This window comes from Coturnix japonica, chromosome 4 (genome assembly GCF_054131305.1).
Source record: "Coturnix japonica strain WE chromosome 4, WE-NBRP24, whole genome shotgun sequence".
Taxonomy (NCBI): Eukaryota; Metazoa; Chordata; class Aves; order Galliformes; family Phasianidae; genus Coturnix; species Coturnix japonica.
In genome coordinates, this window is record NC_140666.1 from 31,357,501 (window position 1) to 31,379,034 (window position 21,534).

Genomic DNA, 21,534 nt, shown 5'->3' on the forward strand with positions numbered 1-21,534 from the left:
ACAGTTGCAGAGGCTAACATGGTGAGAAGCATTAATACACATTCTGAAAGGATATTATTTACTTAGCATGTGGAAAGGGACGGAAATTAATGTGTTTTCAATAAATGATTGTCAATACATAATCGTGTCAATATTAAATGTGCACTAATTATATTAGATGCAGAGAATTATGGTTTTACTTTCTCATATTGCTATGAGTATTATGAGAAAACATTTTGTCCCTTCCGAAAGAAGACAATGAACCAGGATACAAAACCAATTCACTATATATATAATTCAGTGAGACAAGGCATCAAATTCACTTTGTCAGCTGCTTCCCACTAAGAGCTTACATGCTCTTACCATATCCTAAGTACAGATTGATTCTGATCTCCTCTCACTTCCTATGTTCTTTACACTTGTGTGAAACCAGCAAAGGCCATGCTATTGATGCAGATATGCAACTATTTATGCACAAGCTACTTCTTGAACACTGTTATACAGAACACTGTTATATTTCTGTCATCTGACTCAGCTGTGTTCATAATAGTTATTTTTTAAACTGTACTAATGAAGTCTAGTCTGATAGTAGATTTCATATATCTATGAGGAACTTTATAAGCTGTACTAGCAAAGTGACTATTTTGATGGTAAATAATGTATCTCAGTGGAACAGTCTGTTGGTGTAAAGGTCACAAGCTAAGATAGATGTCAGAGCTATAATGTCTACTCCTATAAATGATATAGACATATCACATTATCTAATTACAAATCCATACAAAGCATTAGTAATAAAGATAGAATTTAGATGTCCAGACTCATGCTGAACTTTCTGAGTACAGATTTGGGACAGTTTTTGTTCTTACTACTTCTTAAATCTAATCTGATTTACTCTAAATATATTTGGTTTCATGATTTTGCAAGGCAAATACTTACGTGTGTACATGGAGAGAAAAGAAGAGCACTCCCCCCAAATTTAGATTAGGCATTTAGTAAAACTGAACTTTCTATCCTGAGAGCTAGTTCTGGTTTAGAATTGCAGTGGGTTTTGCTTAAATGTGCTTTGGCAATGATGGTAATATCCATGATTTATCACTTCATGAATTTGAACATCCTTCATTATCCCATTTTTGAATAATGCTGCAATTTAGATCTTCATAAAATGAATAAAGTTAATTAATGCTTAACTGTGCTTATTCTGTTAAATTAAATAAGTGAGGTGCAAGAGCCAGTGTGGGTGCCTGGCTGAGGTCCACAATGTGGGATGAATGGTTCGTCCTAGCAGAGTGCTGTGTGTTACTCTTGCTACCTGTTCCACATCTTACTGTCAGCAGACCCAGCCTGATTTCCATGCAGGTCTTTAGAGGTAGGTCTTGTCCATGTGTTCTACAGTATGTGCTGTCCTCTTCTGCCCCACTGAATTCCTCTGACTGTCATTCTAAACCCTGACATAAGAAGCTTTTAGGTTCTGTTATCCCACTGCAGCAGCATAATGAACTTATCCTAGTCTTTGGTACTCTGTTGGTCTGTCTTTTTTCCAAAAGGCACTCTTTGTATCTTTGTAACCCATGCAGGGTTTCTAGAATTATGTTAATGCCATGAAATTGGAAGGTGGGTAATCCTTAGGGATTTCATGGGTCCTAAAATTTTATGGGCCATAAAAATAACACACATCTCCTAAGCAGTAATGCTCCATAGATTACTATGCAAAACAAACACAAGTACTTTGAAGGCAAAATTAGTGTACAAAATCCTTGTGTGTGGTTCTCTAATACTCATGTAACTTTGTCTCACTTCTAAGGTTTTACTTTACTCAACAGTTTCCTATTTCTCTATACTACTGTGTTCCAGTTTGAGTTTTCATCCCTGAGTTCCAGAGTTGGAAGGGACCCACAAGGATCATTGAGCCAATTCCTGGCTCCACACAAGTCCAACCAAAAATTCAAACCCTATTTCTGTGTGTGTTGTTCAAATGCTTCTTGAACTCCTGCCAGCTTGGTACTATGACCACTGCCCTGGACAGCTTGTTCCAGGGCCCTCTGGTGAAGAGCCTTTCTGTAACACCCAATTTGATCCTCCCCTGACACAGCTCAGTACTGTTCCCTCAGGTCCTGTTGCTTTAAACCGAGAGCAGAGATCAGTGCTATCCCACTGTTCCCCTGTTCAGCTGTAGGGTGCCATGAGGCCTCCCCTCAGTTTCTTCTTTAGGCTGTAATGAAAAATGCTTTTGGATCAACCAGTATGTAGTTGTGTTTTCACAAAATACCAGGCTTTTACAGTACTGTGTTTTCACAAAATACCAGGCTTTTACAGTACTGCTTCACTCTTTAAGAAACCTTTCATTAACACGGGAACAGGGTCACAATTGCCTTTGGCAAAGTAGGATGCTCTTATAGCAAACTGAGAACCAAACACAACACAGCCACTGCAGAAATTGTGGAAAGGAAGATTAGTCTTGCTAAAACTTGTTTCTGTCCTTCTTTGGCATGTATTTGTCTTGTCAGATTATTTTTTGTGAAGAAGAGATGAAAATGTATAATTAGTCTCACTTTCTTGCCTGAAGGGCTTTTGTAGAGATGCCTTAAAAATCTGATGGAAATAGCTTCATTGGTTTTGAATGCAAACACAATGGATATGAGAAATTGTTGAATCACAATTTTCTTTTTCTAGTGTTGCATAAGATCCCATACAAAACTTCTCACTTGGGCTTGTTGCTGGAAGGAAGATGTTTTAAGGATTTCCAGTGGGAAACAAATATTGCATTCCTATTTAAAAAAAAAAAAAGAAATGAAAAAAACCTTGTTTTTTTTATAAGCTCTGTTGCTACTTCTCTCTAATGGAGAAAAAACTTCTGAATATATTTTAAGTAAAAGCCCTACAGCAGGTAAGTTGATTCACAGATAAATAAAAAAAAAACCATACAAACCCTAATTATAGTGAAAAAAATCATTAATTTTTCAGAACTATCATTGTGGTAAATGACAAGTGAAGGGAGGCATTTCTTGTGAAAATTTTTTTTCAAGAATTGTTTTACTAGATTTATGCCTTTTAAAAGAAACAACTCTCTTCTAGGGTCCAAACATACAAACACTTTGGTGTCATGACCAGATATTATGTCTCTAAAAAGACACAGAATAGAGACACACAAATTTAATAGCTGTCTTGTATTGTACTTAAAATATGGAGTACTGCAAGGCCTGAAGGCAGAGAAGAGATAGTGAAGGGATGTCTGGATTTTTTTTTTTCATTTTTTTTCCTCTGTTATAAAACATGTGAATCTCTCTGCTTCTGTGGTTGTAGCAGGTTCCATCTATTGCTGACAAAAAATAAAAAAGAAAAATGAAAGAAATTCACTCTTAGAACGTGCATTTAAACTCTCTTGTTTGCTTCGGACTTATTTTTATGGTAATACAGGTAGGGCATATGTTTCTCTGAACATGTACTTCCAACTTCAGTCTTCTGAGGCATCTTTTGACGCACACACTGAATTGGAGATTCTTTTCCCCACAGGGTGCTTGCAGATGACATGCATCTCTGTGATTTTCACAGCACCAGCTCCAACTGGTTTGTGGTTTTAAGTTATCAAACAACTATAAATATGAGGATGGACATTCTCTTGTCTGTGTATCTATAATGCTCTTTGCATGAAAAATTAAGGAGAAGAACAGAGAAAATGCAGTTACTTTCTATCATATCTTAAATCCTAGATAAAATGTTCAAGTTTGCTCTAATTTACAGGTGGAATGGCTGACATTTACACTGATGTTTTGTCTTTATTTCAGCATTAGGTAAGTTGCTTTCTTTGCATTCTGAGATATTAGTTGTTTGTTTTTTTTTCTTTTTTCCTTTTTTTCCCTACTACTTCTGACAATTTATTTCTTGAGCAATTGGTAGAAAAGATGTCTACTAGGAAAATGAGTTAGCTGTTCTCAAAACGTTAACTGATTTGCAAATTCAGCTGTCAAAAAAGACCCTGAGAGGAGCACACAGTAAAACTTTGTTTTCAGTTAAGCTCATGTCTCCACAGCAGTGCCCCGGGCTGCTATACAAGCCTCCTTTGCATCCAGCAACTCACTGATCAGGCACATCACAGAAGTAATACCTTTGGCCCCCAGGGAAAGGGAAGAAGTCAACCTACATGTACGTTTCTTGGATGAGTCAGTAAGTGTATGATTATCTGAAAGGGCTGCAGATCTTCTCTTCCTTAGGCAGGACTCAAAGGTATGACACTGGAAACTGGGGAACGAGAAAGAGAAAAGGAGAGATTTCTGCATAAGCTCTCCCGTGTTGTTCAGCACAGTATTCTTTTGGTTTTATTGTATAATGAAGAGAAAAAAAAAATCTAACATTTATATAAATTAAGAGTTAAATTACACCATATACTTTTGTGCATGCTTTGGTCAACAGTGCTCAACATTTTTGTGTGTCGGTACGATGGATTTCTCACTGTTAGTGGCAGCTCCTTGTGGGAAAAGACATCTTGACAGTAGGTGGCAGTGCGACCCTTTCTTTCCAGTGTTGGACCCAGCAGCATAAATCCAGCCTTTACAGCCTTTTCCAGATGCAGGCCTCGGGGCCGTATTCAGTCCTGCATTTCACTTCTCATTGCTGGGATGTCTCATTAGGAGATTAAGTGTTTGAAATGCAGTGCTAATGTGAAAGTTTTAATTGGGAAATCCTGTGCATGTTAAATTAATCTTAAGTACTTTTATCTAGAATGCCTGCTTCCTTTCTGTGGTGCTCCGTATTTTAAACCACCTCACATGCATTCACATCACATTAAAAAAACCAAACAAACAAAAACTAGCAATAGGCCAACAATGCCTTTCCCAGTACATTTTGTTGAAGGTGATTTGCAAAGCTGGTTTCTGAAGCCTCCCAGATGCTGAAGTAGAGGTTCCTGTGTGCAATGTAAGCTGAGTGGTACTAGGGCTATGGTATGTTGCTAGACAGCTTATATCTTTAGAGAGATTGCAGGGCAAAGGTTTCATCCTAACCACAGCATATGTTTCTTGGATAAGTGTGTTATACATTAGGAAATTCTGAGAACAACTGGGATTTGCAGTTTGAAAGAAAAGCAGATAGCAATGCAGCTAAACATTTAGACTGAGATTTTCAAACTGGCCCTGGGGATTTTAGAGACTGGAATCTCAGTCTGCTTGTAAAATCCTCAGGCCTCAGGACTATTTTCTTCTCTTTATAGTGCTTGTACTGTTTTTAATTTGAACACATCATACACACAAAAGCTTTTGTATCTGGTAGAATGGGGCAGGAGAGGGATAAATTGATGCTATAGTTCTGCCAACATAAATATTGTTTTCTGATTCTTACCTTACACGTGCAGATCAGATTTTGTCTACATATTCTTCTAGCTGCTGTTGCTTTTCAAGTCTTGATTTTTCTCAGGGGCAGTGTGTCTATTTGGCTGCCTTTTTGAGCACTAGCCATACATTTAATATGAATATTTTACAGTTTGGTATTAATTGGGTTTATTTTTTGGTGAATTACCTATTATTATTTTTGTTTTCTGAGTGTTTGGGTAAAGGTGGGGCAAAAGAAGCCAAATGATAAAGAACAGTCCCAGAGCAATGGGCCATGAGAAGATGGAGCAGATACATCAGGTTTTAGAGATTTTGTCTTTGTGTTTGTAAGTAATGTATCCTTCGCAGATACCGAAATATCATTAAGAGAATTCAAAGAGAATTACATTTTCATAGAATTATAGGTCTGTTTTATTTGGCAGGGACCTTTAGAGGCCATATAGTTCAACTCCCCTGCAGTGATCAAGGACACCTACAGGTAGATCAACTTTCTCAGAGCCCTATCCAGCCTATGTCTATATCGCCTCAAGTGAAAGGGCATTTACCACCTCTCTGGGCAACCTGTTCTAGTGCTTTAAAACCCTTACTGTAAAAAACTAACTTTCTGATATCCAATATAAATCCCCCCTCTGATAGTTTGTGCTACTGAATATTCTCTTTAATTACTATATAAAGAACATAGCATAGAAATTGCTGTGTTTTTTTTCAGGAAAAAAATTAAACAACAGTAATGAATTTTGGGATAGTTGCTTCAGCTGTGAAAGCTAAATTTCACATTCATCTCTTGTGTGGAATGCTTTCAGGGTAAAGAATATGAAGCCTACCCTATAGCAGAGGAGTTGGAACAAATTGTGCTGAGGTTTTCATGGTGCCTTAAGCACCTAATACTTAAAATTCAGTTGCTCATGGTTGTTGTTTGCATGATTTCAAGGATTCTGTTAAAGTGTTCCACCTGATCTAGCTTCAGAAAACCAAGGGAAATATGTTAAAGGGTATGATTCATGTCTTGTATTTGCATTTACGAAGAATAGGAGAAACATAAATATGATTCAAAAATATATAAATAGTTTACAAATTATTGACATTGTCTTTCAGTGTTATTTATCTTTTTATAAAAATAATGTAAAAATTGTCATTTATAATTGAAGGTTGTTTAATTGCATTTGCCAAGAACACAAAATTAGCATATATGCCTAAACAATTAAATAAAATATTAGTGAGACATTTGCCTCCACTAAGGGAGAGAATGCTTGAAGTTTTTACCATAAATCTGCATCATATAAGTCTGAATAAATTTATATATGTTATATGTGTACATATATAATTGCACATGTGTGTGGAGGGAGCAGGGTAAAAAGGTGAAGTAATTTTAAAAAGATATTATGTATGATATTTAAAGAAAATACTGATCCTTGGCAAAAATAACCATCTCCAAGATTCTGGCCAGGTCAGCCAGCTTTATCAAAACTAAGTGACTTGGAGGTGTTTATACTTGAATGCTGTCTTTTGATAAGGGAAAAGGTTCTAAAGTTTGAAAGGAAGCTAGTAAATGACTAATTGCCTTGCATGTAGGAGAGGATAAACAATGGGAAAGAATTATCTGCTATCTTACTGATACTCAAAAAGATGCCAGCAGCTTCACAGAAAACCTGCAGTACTGACAACTTATAAACCATTTGTGAGTATCCACAGTTGAGGATGAGTTAATAAATCAGAGACTAGAAACAAAATGAGGTATTTTCACTGGTGACTCTAGAAGAACCTGTATAGAACAGATTGAAAATTCATATATTAGAACTGGTAACATCTGTTAATGTGCAACTCATATTTTATACGTAAGGGGAAATGAATTTTAATTCATATCCTGAGCCAGGTTTTTATGCTTTTTGTGTTGCTATCAAAGAAGATGTACCAATTTAGCTTAGAAAGGTAGCCTCTTTCTTTGCATATTCTTTAGTATAATGTTCTTGAGCAGTGCCAAACTCTGAAAACACAAGTCTATCTTGTTTAAACTTGACGAGTGCAACACATTCTGTTGCTATGAGTTTCTTAGCAGAGTCATAGCTGTGAAATGTGATTTACAATAATCACAGTGCAGATCACCCACCAAAAACTCTTTACTGAACTGTCAATGGATACTTCCACATTGTATTGCTGTTGCCCACACAGTATAAGTGCAGAACATGACATGGATGCAACCTAAAACCCCCACATGACCATGTTATTGGGTTGTTTATTTTTTCTTACTTCAATTCAGTGGACAAACAGGAATAGGCAATATCTTTGAGCACTGTACTATGGAAATATCCATAGCAAAATATATGACTTGATGATGGCTTTTGTGCTGTAGACCCCAGAAACTGAACTGTTATCAGTAATCCCATTTCATGTAACACATGCAACATAAATAATTCAGCATCCTTAGATATATAGTTTTAGCTAATGTTAAACTGCACTTAGCAGTTACTCTAAAAATAAGAGTCTCTATTATTACATTGTTATTACTAATTCCTTCACCCATGCAGTCCCCTTGCTTGTTTCATTTACAGAACATTAATAACTAGTCACAATAAAGTACTATTTAATTTCATTTGTGAGCTGGTTGAACAGCTGCTGTGTATTGACACTTTTAGTCCACTTAATTAAACCCAAAAGTACAAAGCAAAGAAATTAATTACATCAATCAATATATAATAAATGTGAAGTACTGAGCACAAAATCATGATTCCAAGGGGCACTGTAGCAAAAGAAATTTTTGTAAGAAGACCAAATCTCGGCCATAGGCTGTTTCTTGGTGGGCATAATCTTCTTTTTTTTTTTTTTTTTTTTTCCCTTAATAGCACAAAGGAGATAAGATTTCCTATCTGGAACTAATCTTAGATCTTCCTCATTTGAAATGGTTCATAAAACATACATGAATTTCACAAGGATAAGTAGTCATTTAAGTAAATACATTATACATACAGCAGCCAAGAAATTGTGTAAGTCCACTGATACCTATTGAACTCAACACACTATGCAAACAGAATATTCTACTTGCAAAGTAGTCTGAAAGAAAGCATTCCTTAAAGACTGGATAAGTGGCATAAAGTGGTTGAAGTCATTTGATATGTTTGTATTCAAATGTTAAACTTAGCTCTTATCCATATGCTGTTTCAGGAATATCACAATGAAAAGTTGCACAGTTTAGTGTGCTAGCCAATTTGTGAAACTTACTCTCCTAAAACATGCTTTTCTGGACATCAAGTTTGATTTTCAATTATATCTGCACACTTTGTATAATCTTAAAATAGTTATTTTGGCAATAGTTCTTATTGAATGTTTAAATAAGATGGTCCTTCATTCACCATTAGTTTGTTATGAATCAAATTAATCACACTTGAACAACTTTTAAAAAACTATACCTCAAGAGTTTTCAAACTATTAAATATTTTTCTATTATAAGGAGTCAGAATTGTTCATTGCAGAGAATAAAGTACCACTTTTGCATACATTACACAAACATTTCATGCTTCATGATTCCACAGTACATTTTCTTGCTGATTACTCGTAATCTAAGAATCTCCTGCTGTTTTATGGAGTGTCTTATTAATTTTATTCAAGTAGCAAAATTAACACCTGTAGAGAGCCCTTCATGATTTTTAAACTTTTATCATATTTTTAATAACCTACTTCATTCATTGTCTAATAGCTGGTTTATTTTACCTCTAAAGCTGTTTTTGATTCTCAAGGTTTTTAAGAAGGAATCCTCCCCCTCCCCCACCATTCCTTTTTTTTTTTTTTTTTTTTGTCCTTCTTGTAAATTATTATATCAGCAGGGTTGGTTATTGGTTATTCAGCAATCTATATTGCTAAATATAGATTCAGATATGATCATAGTTTGGAAGCTAGATTAGCTGGGTTAAGTATTGAGAACTAAAATATTCCTTTAATAGTTGGAAGGAAAGCTGAGATATTTATATGGAACCTCCAAGTCTGCTCATGTCAGTAGAAATTAAATGTATTATTACTGTATGGGTAAAGATTTTCTTATTGGAAAGCCAGATCTCTTAGTGGTGGATTCAATTACGGGAATAACATAAATGGATTGTAGAATGCTAAAGGTTAATAATGAGGCTTAGCAGGGGGAACTTCAGGATACTGACAAAATTGTCCTTCTAGCTGAGGCAAAGAGGAATATAAGCCATGCCTCCAAGTATTTTATGATGAGAATGGATTATAAAAATGTTGTACAGGCTTCTGACATTTATCTACATGTAAATTTTATTTTTATTTTTTGTATGTCTGATTCTCAGTAGTGCAAATAAATCGGCAAATGTGTATATACAAAACATTAGATGAAATAAGTTAAGGTAAGTCCTAATGTTATGAAGAGGATAGTAAGACTATTATACATAATTCATCATAGATTTTTGTTGTTGCTGGAACATAGAGTGTTACATGCTATAGGTTGCTCTGAAACTAATGCCTCCTATTTATTTCTATGGAAACTACATATTGCACTATAGCAATATTTGATAAAGCTACAAAATACTGATTTTAAGCATGTTAGCTACACATATTTACCAGAGGTGAACAAGAACTCACATGCTGTGCTCATCAAAATCAATACCAGTAGAGTTGCTGAAATGCACTATCGTCTCACTGTGCTCACATCCACATTTTGGTCTCCAGCAATGTTCAGAAAGAACTGATGAACGTCAGTGGATGCCATTTCCTCCATGTGGAGGAAAGATGACACAATGTTGCTTCATAAACCTGTCAGGTGCCATTGTGACAGAGTGCCTGCTCTGCTACCATCTGTCGAATGTAAACCATGTGTAATGTAATATTGATTAGAAGATTCAAGCTCTGCTGCCATACCACCAACATCTGACTCTGACATTGTGGGCCGATGTAATAAAAAAGGTAACATTACTTTCAGATTAACCCTAGTATTTTGAGAAACTTCTTTTTCTTCTTCATTTTCTTCTTTTTCTTCTCCTTTAATGATATTCTGTGTTGTTGCACTTGCACAGCCTGGAAGGAAGGAGCTATATTTGGTTATTCCATCTGGGAGGTTAACCAGTGACACCTGCTGCAGCAGGGTCAGACTGCATGCTCTGAAGTAGGGTAAAGTGAAAATGGGATCTGTGTGTTAACCCCAGGGACGCTTGGTTGGATAGCTGTGGAGGCTGGCACAGAAATTCAGTGCTGTAAAACTAACAGGGAACCTTGTAGTAAGCATGACAGGGACTGGTAGAGTTTTGACTTTTATATAATTTACTTGACTTTTATATGATTTATTTCAGAGCGCATACCACAGAAAAGAGTGTTTTAAAGACTTTTGTTGTTTTGATTTTTAAAAATATTTATCTATCAGATAAAATAGGTTGAGATTGTCTTTACCCACCTGAGTGGTGTGCCTGATTCTAAAAGCAGTTTCCAAAATCCTCAATTTGTTTAATACCTAAGTAAGCAGCATGTGTTAAATTATGTGGTGACTGCTGCAAAAGCTTCAAGCAACACTGTTTCTCTCAAATACGAGAACTGCTTTTTTTCTTTTTTTTTTTTTTCTGAAATAATTTTAAAATGTTAAAAAAAAAATCATTTTCCCCTACAGTTTTACCCAGACTATTTTAATTGTAGATCATGAGCTTTCCTATGTTCTCAAATGCAAATGAATTTAAGACCATGTCTGGCAGCCTACCTTTCTCTTTCCTGAAACTGTTATAGGCCTTGTGGGTAGGTCAGAGCCTAGTAGAAGTAATTTGAGAGCTTTATTGTGATGCCTTGATTCTATGATGTCTTGGAATGCTCTTAATAGCTTGTGATGATAATTGTTGGCCTGTATACCCTGATAATTATGGTGAAAATAATCATTTAGCAGAGTTTAGACTTTGCAGATAATTATTACTCTTTTTAGTTATTATTGAACTAATTGCTATTTCAGTTTCAAATCAATCTGTAAAGCATAATGAGCTATAGGTTTTTATAACTGCCTGCATAAAAGCCAAGTTAGGCAAAATTTATGTGGTTGGACTTTTTTTCTGTTAATATCATCACCTAAATTAACAATAAAATACATTGATTAACATAATTAGCTTATTGTAGAAGGTAACACTGTTCAAAGAGGTGGGCCTTTTAAAATTATAAAGGACAAATATATTTCACATATTTCCAAAATTCTATTTCTAATGTGACTGTATATGTTTGTTTTATCCACAAAGAACCACTGTTGCCTCCTGCAAAGGTAAGCAGATTAAGTTTGTTTTTTTCTCACTCTGGCATTCTGATTTTTAAAATATATTTATTTAATAGTGATAGTGCATTTGCTAAAATAGAGTCATAGAATGGCTTGGGTTGGAAAGAGACCTTTAAGATTGTCCAGTTCCAACCCCCCTGCTGTAGGCAGGGACACCTCCCACTAGACCAGGTTGCTCACAGCCCCATCTAGCCTGTTCTTGAATGCTTCCAGGGAGGGGGGGGGCATCCTCACCCTCACTGGATAACCTGTTTCAATGTCTGAAGTAAAGAAATCACCCTGACAGTAAAGAAATTATTTCTCTTATCTAGTCTAAATCTACCATCTTCCAGTTTAACAACTTTTCCCCTCGTCCTATCCCTACATGCCCTTATAAATACATGCCCTCCCCATCTTTCCTGTAGGCCCCCTTCAGGTACTGGCAGGCCACTATCAGGTCCCTCTGGAACCTTCTCAAGGCTGAAGAGTCCCATTTCTCTCAGCCTGTCCCCACCACAGAGGTGCTCCAGCCATCTGATCATCGTCATGGCCCTCGTCTGGACCTGTTCCAACAGTTCCATGTCCTTCTTGTGCTGGGGGCCCCAGAACTGGACACAATACCCAAAATGGGTTCTCATGAGAGCAGAGTAGAGGGTCAGAATCACCTCCCTTGATCTGCTGGTCACACTTCTCTTGATGCAACCCAGGGTACAATTGGCCACCTGGACTGCAAGTGCACATTGCTGGCTCATGTTGAGTCTTTCATCAACTGACACTCCCAAATCATTCTCCTCAGGGCTGCTCTCAAGCCATTCTCCACCCAGCCTGTATTTATACTTGGGATTGCCCCAACCCAGGTGCAGAACCCTGCACTTGGCCTTGTTGAACTTCATGAGGTTGGCATTGGCTCACCTCTCAGACCTATCCAGGTCCTTGGACCCTTGTTCCCTTGCAGTAGATTTCTTCTGGATCATTTGCTAGCAAGTAGAAAGAATGAGACAAATTCACTGTCAGAGTGCTATTTCAGAGAACTCAAATACTGGTTTCTTTGGCCACTGTCTTTTAGTTATGCCTCTTCCTCACTTGCTATTTGCTGAATTCTCATGAATCTCACAGGTGTATACTCTTTTCCTGCTGTTCAGTATATTGATGCCATCATACACTAGTTGGTGATCTTTGTCAGGGTTACAGGAGCATCTTTTCAAAGGAGATGACATTTTGTAAGTGTATCTTCTATGCCTTTGTTGTGTTTTTGGGAGAGTAGGCAGAATTCACCCTCTCACTATGGCATGTTAGAGTCTCTGAATGTTTATGTTGTGTTTCTTGCAATGGACTTGACCTGACAGCTGACTTGAAGAAACCCTCCTTGAAGAAGATACTGGATAAAAATATATTGTACTAAAGTTCCTTTATGATTTCTTTTCATAGGATGCTGTTGAAGCTCTGTATCGGTGTATGGAATAGATACTCACACAATTCTGGAAAACACAATTGAGAACATCTTCCTTGTTAACAAAAAGGTAGCATCTAAACTATTTAAAATGCATTTGAGGGATTGTCCATCTCTTTACTTTCCTCTGCACCTGTCTCTGTTATCCCTGAAAAGTAATAGAACAGTCATTACTTGTGTTAGTTTTACCAGTTAAATGCACAGACTATCATCAAACTAATTTATATTCTGTATTATACACATGTACTATAATGTGCAGTTATCTATCAACATTTTTGTAGCTCTAAAAGTTTCAACTTGTCCTCAGCATCATGCAGAGAATACATAGATAATGAATTTAGGAACATCAATATTCAATTAATTTTTTTAAATAATGTTTTTAAAATTATTTTTATATTACATAATTAAAAAATTAAACTGCAACCATTTCTATGTTTGTCTTCAAATATTATTTAAATTTCCAGCACCTTTTCAAGTATCTGTAGGAAGTGTAGCACTCACAAGAAAATTTTGACTTCTTAATTGGAGTGTAGAACTGTGGCTTATGCGAGTTGCTAAATGTGATTTCAGTGTGTAGCATGAAGGGCTACATAAACTGATGAACTATTGTATTCTTATAGTATTGATTTCCATAGCCAAAAAAAGTATTTTTTTTTAAATCACATATTCTCTTGAAATGTTAACGCAGAATCTTTTTGAAAACATTCACATTAGTATTAAGAACAGTAGAAATTATATATATGTATATATATACATATAATTATATATATCATTGAAAGAATGAGACTCCTCTTGCTGAAGGGCTGTGGCAGCCTTTCTGTATTCAGTTTCTGGTGACACTATTTTCAAAGTCAATTAATCCCAAAATCATGAAACATTAGGGATGCTAATAAGCTGAGGGTTCATTTTATTTGTAGCATTGTAAAAGCTGTGTACATCATCTTTACAACTATGACAACCTAAATGTCTTCCTGTGTAATAAGGAGCTGTACTGTGTCATTTGGACAGCATCTACAACTGGTGGTAAAATGCAGGTACAAACATAACCCAACAGGTTTTAAGGCAATTAATGAAATTCACTGTTATCAAATTACAAATTCTGGCTCAAATTCTTTAAGGACTGAATGGAGGACTAAATCTCTCTGTGAAATCTCTTTTGATCATGTAGTGAAATTAAAAAAAAAAACAACACCTCCAGTTTGATGGCAAAACACCTGTGATGGTGAAGAAAGATTATAGAATGACACCTACAAATTTAAGTTACAAAAGCTGAGCGTATGAATATTAACCTCTGGTCTCCTGTCCTCTCCTCAGTTTTACTGCACTGTGCACATATACTTTGATACTCAGTTGTAGGCAATCCTGGGCTGTGAGGGAAAATGAAATTTTCTTCTTCCTGAACTGATTTTGTTCTTTTGCATTTTGGAAGTCAAGGTTTAGAAAGATTAACAGTGATTCAAAATATATTAAGGTATTACAGTAAGAATTAAAATGACAGCAGTTACATAATTCCTACCATATGAATAATTTTTGCCTGAGAATTAACTTATTAATTACAGCAGTTAAGTGTAATTATTCTGCCTCTTAAGGTGTACCTTATTATTGCTTTTTAACAATAAGACAAAATCTGCCAAAGGTAATTATCATAACAATAATTCAGTGCATGCTTTTGATCTTGTTAGGAATACAATATCATCTTCATGAAATGATCTTTTCCATGTTAATCAGTCATTCACAGAAAAGTCTTTCATGTTTCTTACTCCTTTGAGAAGTGGATTGAAGCTTGATAATTGGAGAGGCAGTGAACAACAGTAGAGACTTCATTGCTCTGTTTCAAGGACTGATTTCGACTGAGTATAGGAATGCTCTCAAAGATTGAATGAAATTTCTTCACAGTAACAAAATATTGCAAATTTAAATAATTCAAACCAAAAACCCTACATTTCACTCACCCCCAAATGTCTCATAACTATAAATTCCTTACTGAATTGTCATATTGCAAGATACTTCCAAACAAGCAGATAATTCAGTTTTTTCATTCTGTTTCGTGTGTTCTTTTTGGATTGTTGGATTTATACACTTTCTTGGGCATGACATTATTATGCTGGCAACCTCCTATCCACTTAAAAGATATGAAACTTTTGTTAAAGTACATGTAGCAAATATTTTTCTTCACTGGTAGTGAAACATTTTATTTTCTTTGTAACAAGATAACATTGATATTTCCTCCCTCACAAACATCTGTTCTTCATTTACACTGTATTCAGGTGAGGTAAAAATGAACGTGCTGCAAATCAGATGGGGGTAGGTATCACAGAACCTTTAAGGATAAATTTATTTAAGTCAACTTTTGTTAATTGGTTACCACCTCAAAGAAGATTCTCAACACATGTAAGATTCATGGTGAATAAAGATGGAAACTTGATCTCCTAATGTATATTTATGGATTAAAACAGTAAAGGCTATTGCCTATTGCCTTATTGCCTCAGAAATACTTTTTCAATTGTTTAAAAAAATACTGTATCTATAATATGATACATAATCTCCCTTGCTTACACTCAAAATTATTAATTTCTTTTGGATTGTATAGGTAGTAGCACACATGTTTAGCGCGTTATATTTGGCTGTTACCATTTGACATCCATAATCACTGCCTGAATGTATGAAAAGGTTTTGGGTTTTTTTTTGTTTTTTTTTTTTTTTTTTTTTTTTACTAAAAGGCAGATCCCATGGGATTCTGAAATGAGGGGTTAGATCCATTGTAATTCCTGCATGGTAAAAATGAAGATAAAAAATGGTTTTGGAGAAAGGAGAAAGCTTCAAACCTGCCTGCTTCCTTTAGCATAGTAAATGTTAGATATATTTTCAGAAGCAGTGAATATCTGCTGAGCATGTAGTAAAGAATGGTGACATTCAGTATATCTTTTTGATGTTGTAGTATTTCTATGCATACTTTAATGAAGATATTTGAAAGGGCCACATTCTTGCTGAAGTTTAGTTCAGAAGACTTCAGAGACTTAACACAGGAATCAAATGCTCATATTGCTTAAAAATTATAAAAGAATGTTTATTTTGACTACAGGAGACTAATCTTTAAAGCAATTCCTACATGTGCTTTTCCAAATATGTATGAATTGCTCACTGAAACATGATTTTTATACTTCTAGGCCAAGGTGTAACATATTATTTCAAAATTTCCATATGTTTCTGATGGATTTCTTCTGTTCTTGTTTCATTTTCTAATTTTTATTTGTTTGCTTTGTTGCCATGTGACAGATGGCAGCAGAGAGGCAGTCTGGCAAAATGGTGTCTGACATGGAAGTGCATATGAAACAAAGATGTGTCATTGAATTCCTCCATGTGGAAAAAGTAGTGCCCATAGATATTCATCAGTGCTTGCTGAATGCTTCTGGAGACTGAAGAGTGGATGTGAGCACAGTGAGGCAGTGGGTGGTGTGTTTCAGCAGTGGTGACTGTGGATTACCTCCAAAGAGGCCAATTTTGGTGAGCATAGTATGCAGGCTTGTGTTCATCCCTAGTGAAAATACGTGCAACTACAATGGTAGTAAATATATTGAAAAAAAATAGTGTTCTGTTGCTGACAATTCGCTTCATCAAATAGTGCTATTGTGCTCTTTGTATCTGTTGTAGTTTCCATGGAAATAAATAGGCAATGTTACTTATAAAGCGACCTTGGTATATGACCAGGTTGAGTGACAAGGTGAATTATGTTTTTTTGTTTGTTTTTTTTTTTTAATTGGGTCATAATTGTATCACTATGCTGTAGAATGGACAATGTTCTACTGAAACAAAATCATGAAAAGCCATTTAGTCTCCAATAATTTTTTAGTGAAGTATTCTGGTTTTACAGACAAGTTCTGTTCATTCTTGTGTGGGTGTTATTGTTCTTCAGGGCTCCCATAATTTAATATATCAATGTGTGCAATTCCCAAAATGGAAGCAAATGGCTTCAATGGTAAAATGAAACTTGCATGTAGAAAAATAAAAAATGTAATTCAGCACATAAATAGAATCTTGTCAGTTTCAATCCTAGAGCTTTTAAGAACTTTACGTTTTCTGTGGCTTATTTTTTAATATTACTTTATTCAGTGGTAATTAAAATATTTCTGTGAAGTAATGTAGGTTACAGACCCCATAGTTTACAATATTGCCCACCCTCTTGAGAAGGATTCCCAAGATCAGATTGCTTCCTTTTTTGGAAATAATAATGTTTTAGGAAAGCCAATATAAGTCTTTCAGCTCAAACATAAACACTGTATATCACCTCCCTTTGCACTCCCCTGTTTTTAAATCCTTCACTCATTCCCTCTGTTTGGTAACGCTAGACTGTGGGGTGGTATTTGACTCATGTCTCTGACTGCCCTGCTTAGCAGTCCAGCCTGCAGCATCTCGATGCCCTTTACAGCAAGAGAGGGATATGGTGATGCATGCCTTTATCTCAGCAGATAATCAGATGTTGTAGGATGCATTGATTCCTGAGTTCAGACTTCAAGATGAAAAATTGTTTTCAATACTATTCAGCAGTAACTGTATTTTCAATACAACTGCAATATTAAAAAGCTAAAAAAACTCCTTTTCATGTTTTCTTTTTAAGGAAAAATAATCAAGAGCTTAACAACCTATCTGCTTTTGAAGGTGAAGGATATGCTGCCAAGGCAGTAAAGTTATTTACATGTGTAAGCGCAAATCTAAATATCTTTAGTCAAATAATGAGCAGGAGTGAGCCAGTGATTCAGTCATGTCTTCCCATTCTAACTGATGGCATATCAAGGCATAAAATTAGAAAAATAATATGAAATAAATAAATAAGTAACTGAAACTTTATTTATCATTTGTTTAGGTGTGTCTGGGATTTCCTGCTTTTGTTTTAAAGGTACTTGATGAGCAAATAGCGGAGGTGTGAATGCTATAGTAGGAAGGAGGATCAGAACTATGACTAGGTTAAAAGCAGTGTTATACTTCTGTGTCTTCTTGCATTTTTAAAGGAGACATTAAATAGCTCTCTTGGCTGAGGAAAAGGTGACTGACTGCCAATCACTTTAAGATATTCCGTGAACATTTTCATATTGTTATGAGGACTCTCTGAGCAAGATAAAATATGTCCTGAACGGTTCTAGGAACTGTAATTGTATTCAGTGGCAGGCGATTGTCAGCAAATTCAGGGGGAGGAATGGAAGAAAGTTCAAAAGAGAAAGATGAAGAATTAGAACACGATTAGCATGCCACACTTGAAGAGTTTAGTGTCTCCTAATAGTAATATCTGAGAAAATTCTTCATTGTTACCATGGCAAGGATTAACATAACTCTGTTGCTCTACATGGTAAGTAATGTGCCAGGAATTGAGTTGAAATGCCATTACATTTTTGAATTAAAAGAGAATCAATACCATTCAACACAAATATATCAAAAATGACAGAGCTCTGTGGAATAAGTGAACAAAGAATCCTTGTTTGAACTTAAGATGGGCAGCCACTTCTAGAAATGATGAGATGTGATAATGCTGCATTGATAGCATTTGAGAGATGTTTCTCAAATGAGAAAAAGTCATAGCTGAATTAAAAAAGAAATTATGAAGAACATTAGTGTGTACAAGCAGAATGATCAACAGAATAGAAAATGTGCTTGTCTCATCCTTACATCTCTTGTTCTTAAATATCCAACATTTGCTTTAATAGATGCTGATATCTGAGAGGCTGACATCATCTCTGAAATATTTAGTTTTGTTATGTAGGACATACTAAGGCAAGACAAAATGCAGATTTTTTTGTTTACTCTGCTGGCTATATTACAAATCCTTGAAAGAACTGTCTTGGTGTAATGTGGAATGAGGAAATCCAGGAAGTTAATGGGACATAAACATTATTTCTACCCACTGTTATTTCTGAATATCTAACACATTGCAGTTTTCCATTTAATTGTCCCTATAAACAGAATACAGAATATTTCAATGACTAATTTGATAATAAGGATACTCGCTAATAAGAAATATTAGTAATTTAAAATCTGAATGATTACAGATGGAAAAAGCTGAGTCTTATTAGAGCCCCTAGTGCTTCATTTGGAGGTGGGAAACAGTTAAAAGAGTTATTAAATACTATAATGTTGTGTTGATGATGGAAAAAAATTTCCTCAAAGCTTAGGTTAACTATTTCAATTATGCTTTATTATGCTTTAATTTAAATATTCAACATACTCTAAATAATGTGAATGAACAATATCTTGGGCATAATGTCACTCACAAAGCTACACAAAATTCATGTTCTTTTGCTAATGAGGTGCCGTGCTTTTATTATCTTTGTAGTACTGGAGTAGGGCTAGTTTTTTTGTTTGTTTGTTTGTTTGTTTGTTTTTAAGGGAAAGCTCATAAACCTGTTGTAACAACTTCTTGGCATTTAATTAAGCTTAGCTGCTCTGATGAGGTTGCAGCAGTAATTATATCTGCATATCCTTCTACATAAGACATATTTCTTATTAGCCATTGCCAGCTACTTTGGCCTTCTGCGAACAGAGAGTCAGTGATTCTAGCAGCTATTTCAAATATCTAATTACCTAATGTATATTTAATTCAAACATGAATTGGTAAGCACTCTTAGACTTTTTGAGAAAATACTTCTGAAATAATTGAGTGGTCTCTTCAATTTTAGATGTCTGTCATTGCTATTGTACAAGTGTATTGTTGATTCATCATCCTAAATGTATTTTGCGTTTGTCTGTAACTGGCCCTTGCCCAGTGGTAGATGACAGAAATTACAGAGGTTTTGAAATCAATACTAAACACTCTGCATTGTGTTAAGTACTGTGCTCAAACACACAGAACTATTCCCATAGAGTAAAGATCGCAAGAGTATATATCTTTAAGCTGGGTAGTCACTATTGATTAAATACAAAAAAGCTGATACTAGCTACTCCTTACCAATATTTTTAATAGCACAAATTGCTGATCAATTTATTGCTTGTTATTTTTACTTGCTGTATGGTAACTTTAGAATTCCAGAAATGCTTTTTCTAGGTCAGTGGATTTTTGCTCTTAATAATAAAACCATTGTTAAATCTGTGATATGGCACTACCAAATTGCCATGGTAAGAAAATTAAATCTTTACACTTAAAAATGTGTAAAAGTGTAAATCTTTACACTTAAAAACCTTGCCTATTCTTCACATGTTAAAACAGCTTACTTGGCAAAGTAGTACAATATTAGGAAGGGGAAAAATAGAATTCTTAACATAAATTTTGGCAGTTCTGTATTTTGGTGTATTCTGATCATGGTGACACGCCTCCTGTATATCTGCCTCATTTACAAATTACTTAGAAGAGCCAATTGACATGGTCACATAATTCCTAAATGGCATTGCCAAACTCAAAAATCAGTTTAAGTGTGCTCACCAAACATTTGCCATGTGTTACCGGAGTATGCTTGATTACTTGTAGAAATGCATTAAATGAAACACAATATCTGAATGATTCAAAGTTTGGGAAATTTTAATAGAATTATAAAATCATAGAGTTGCTCAGGTTGGAAAAGATCTTAAACATCATTAAGTCCAACCACAACCTAACCATACTACCCTAACTAACAACCCACTGCTAAATCATGTCCCTGAGCACTCCCTGTGGAGCCTATTCCAGTGCTTAACAACTATTTTTTATTAATAAAACCATCTGTCAAACCTTTATAATTTGTATTTCAAAAGAGCAGCTTTATCATTTTTACAGTTTCTTCAGTGTTTATCATGCACGTAAACTGCAAATAGAGTGTAAACTCTGAAGTGTATACCTGTAAGTTGTAATCAGTACTGAAACCATATTTATGCTTGCATATTTCACCACGTTTAATAGTAAATATGAAAAGCCTGAAAGGATATTTCTGGGACTTGTTTCTGTATGTCTGTAATTTTCTGCACTGATAGGAGGCAAACCTGGACTTGGAATAGAATGTGTGGTGTGCACCAATTGTAGTGTTTTAGGAGAGCTCGTACTCAGCTATCTTGATTTATGTAGAATCAGCTATTAGAAAAATTTACGTTACATTGAGCTAATCATTAATCACGGTTTAATTGAGTTGATTTACTGACATGCGTCAGGGAAAGAGTGTCCTCTGACACAGGTATCTTGCAATTCCAGATGTGCTGCAAAGAAGAAGAAATGACTTTCACTTATTAGGAAAATAGTGAAAGGTACTGCAATAAACAAAAGTATCATCTATAATACAGCTTCAAATTTAAAGCTCCAGTAATTCAGTAGATAAGGTCTTGATATAATCACCATGAGCTCGAAACATCAGAGCAGCAGTAGTCTGCAAAGGAGAGAGCCATAATGCAAACTTAATTTCTTCTGAATTTCTTTGCATTAGAAGGGTTATTCATTGTACCTCTCTGGCTTATGTGAAAGAGAGTCACTCAAGATCTTTTTGAAATTCAGGGGTCGGAGAAGTTCTCCAACCAAAACAATGAACTAAAAAGAAATCTCCAAACAGAAATACAGAAGGTAATAAAATGTTATCATCAAAGTTGCCTGAAGTGCTATAGTTTTTTTTTATTAT

At 35.2% G+C, this 21,534-nt stretch overlaps 1 long non-coding RNA gene across 3 annotated transcripts in view; it reads left to right on the forward strand.

The window, feature by feature from the left end:
- Window positions 1-21,534, forward strand: part of LOC107313083 (uncharacterized) — a 281,315-nt gene that overhangs the window by 209,526 nt on the left and 50,255 nt on the right. Inside the window, exon 8 of one of the 3 annotated variants that reach the window (XR_001554788.3) lies at window positions 3,718-3,767. The exons of 1 other annotated variant lie outside the window; for it this stretch is intronic. This is a non-coding gene — a long non-coding RNA (uncharacterized LOC107313083). Of the gene's footprint in view, window positions 1-3,717; window positions 3,768-12,951; window positions 13,044-21,534 lie in introns of all 3 variants that reach the window. One more of the 3 variants, XR_014945259.1, reaches the window with a different exon arrangement.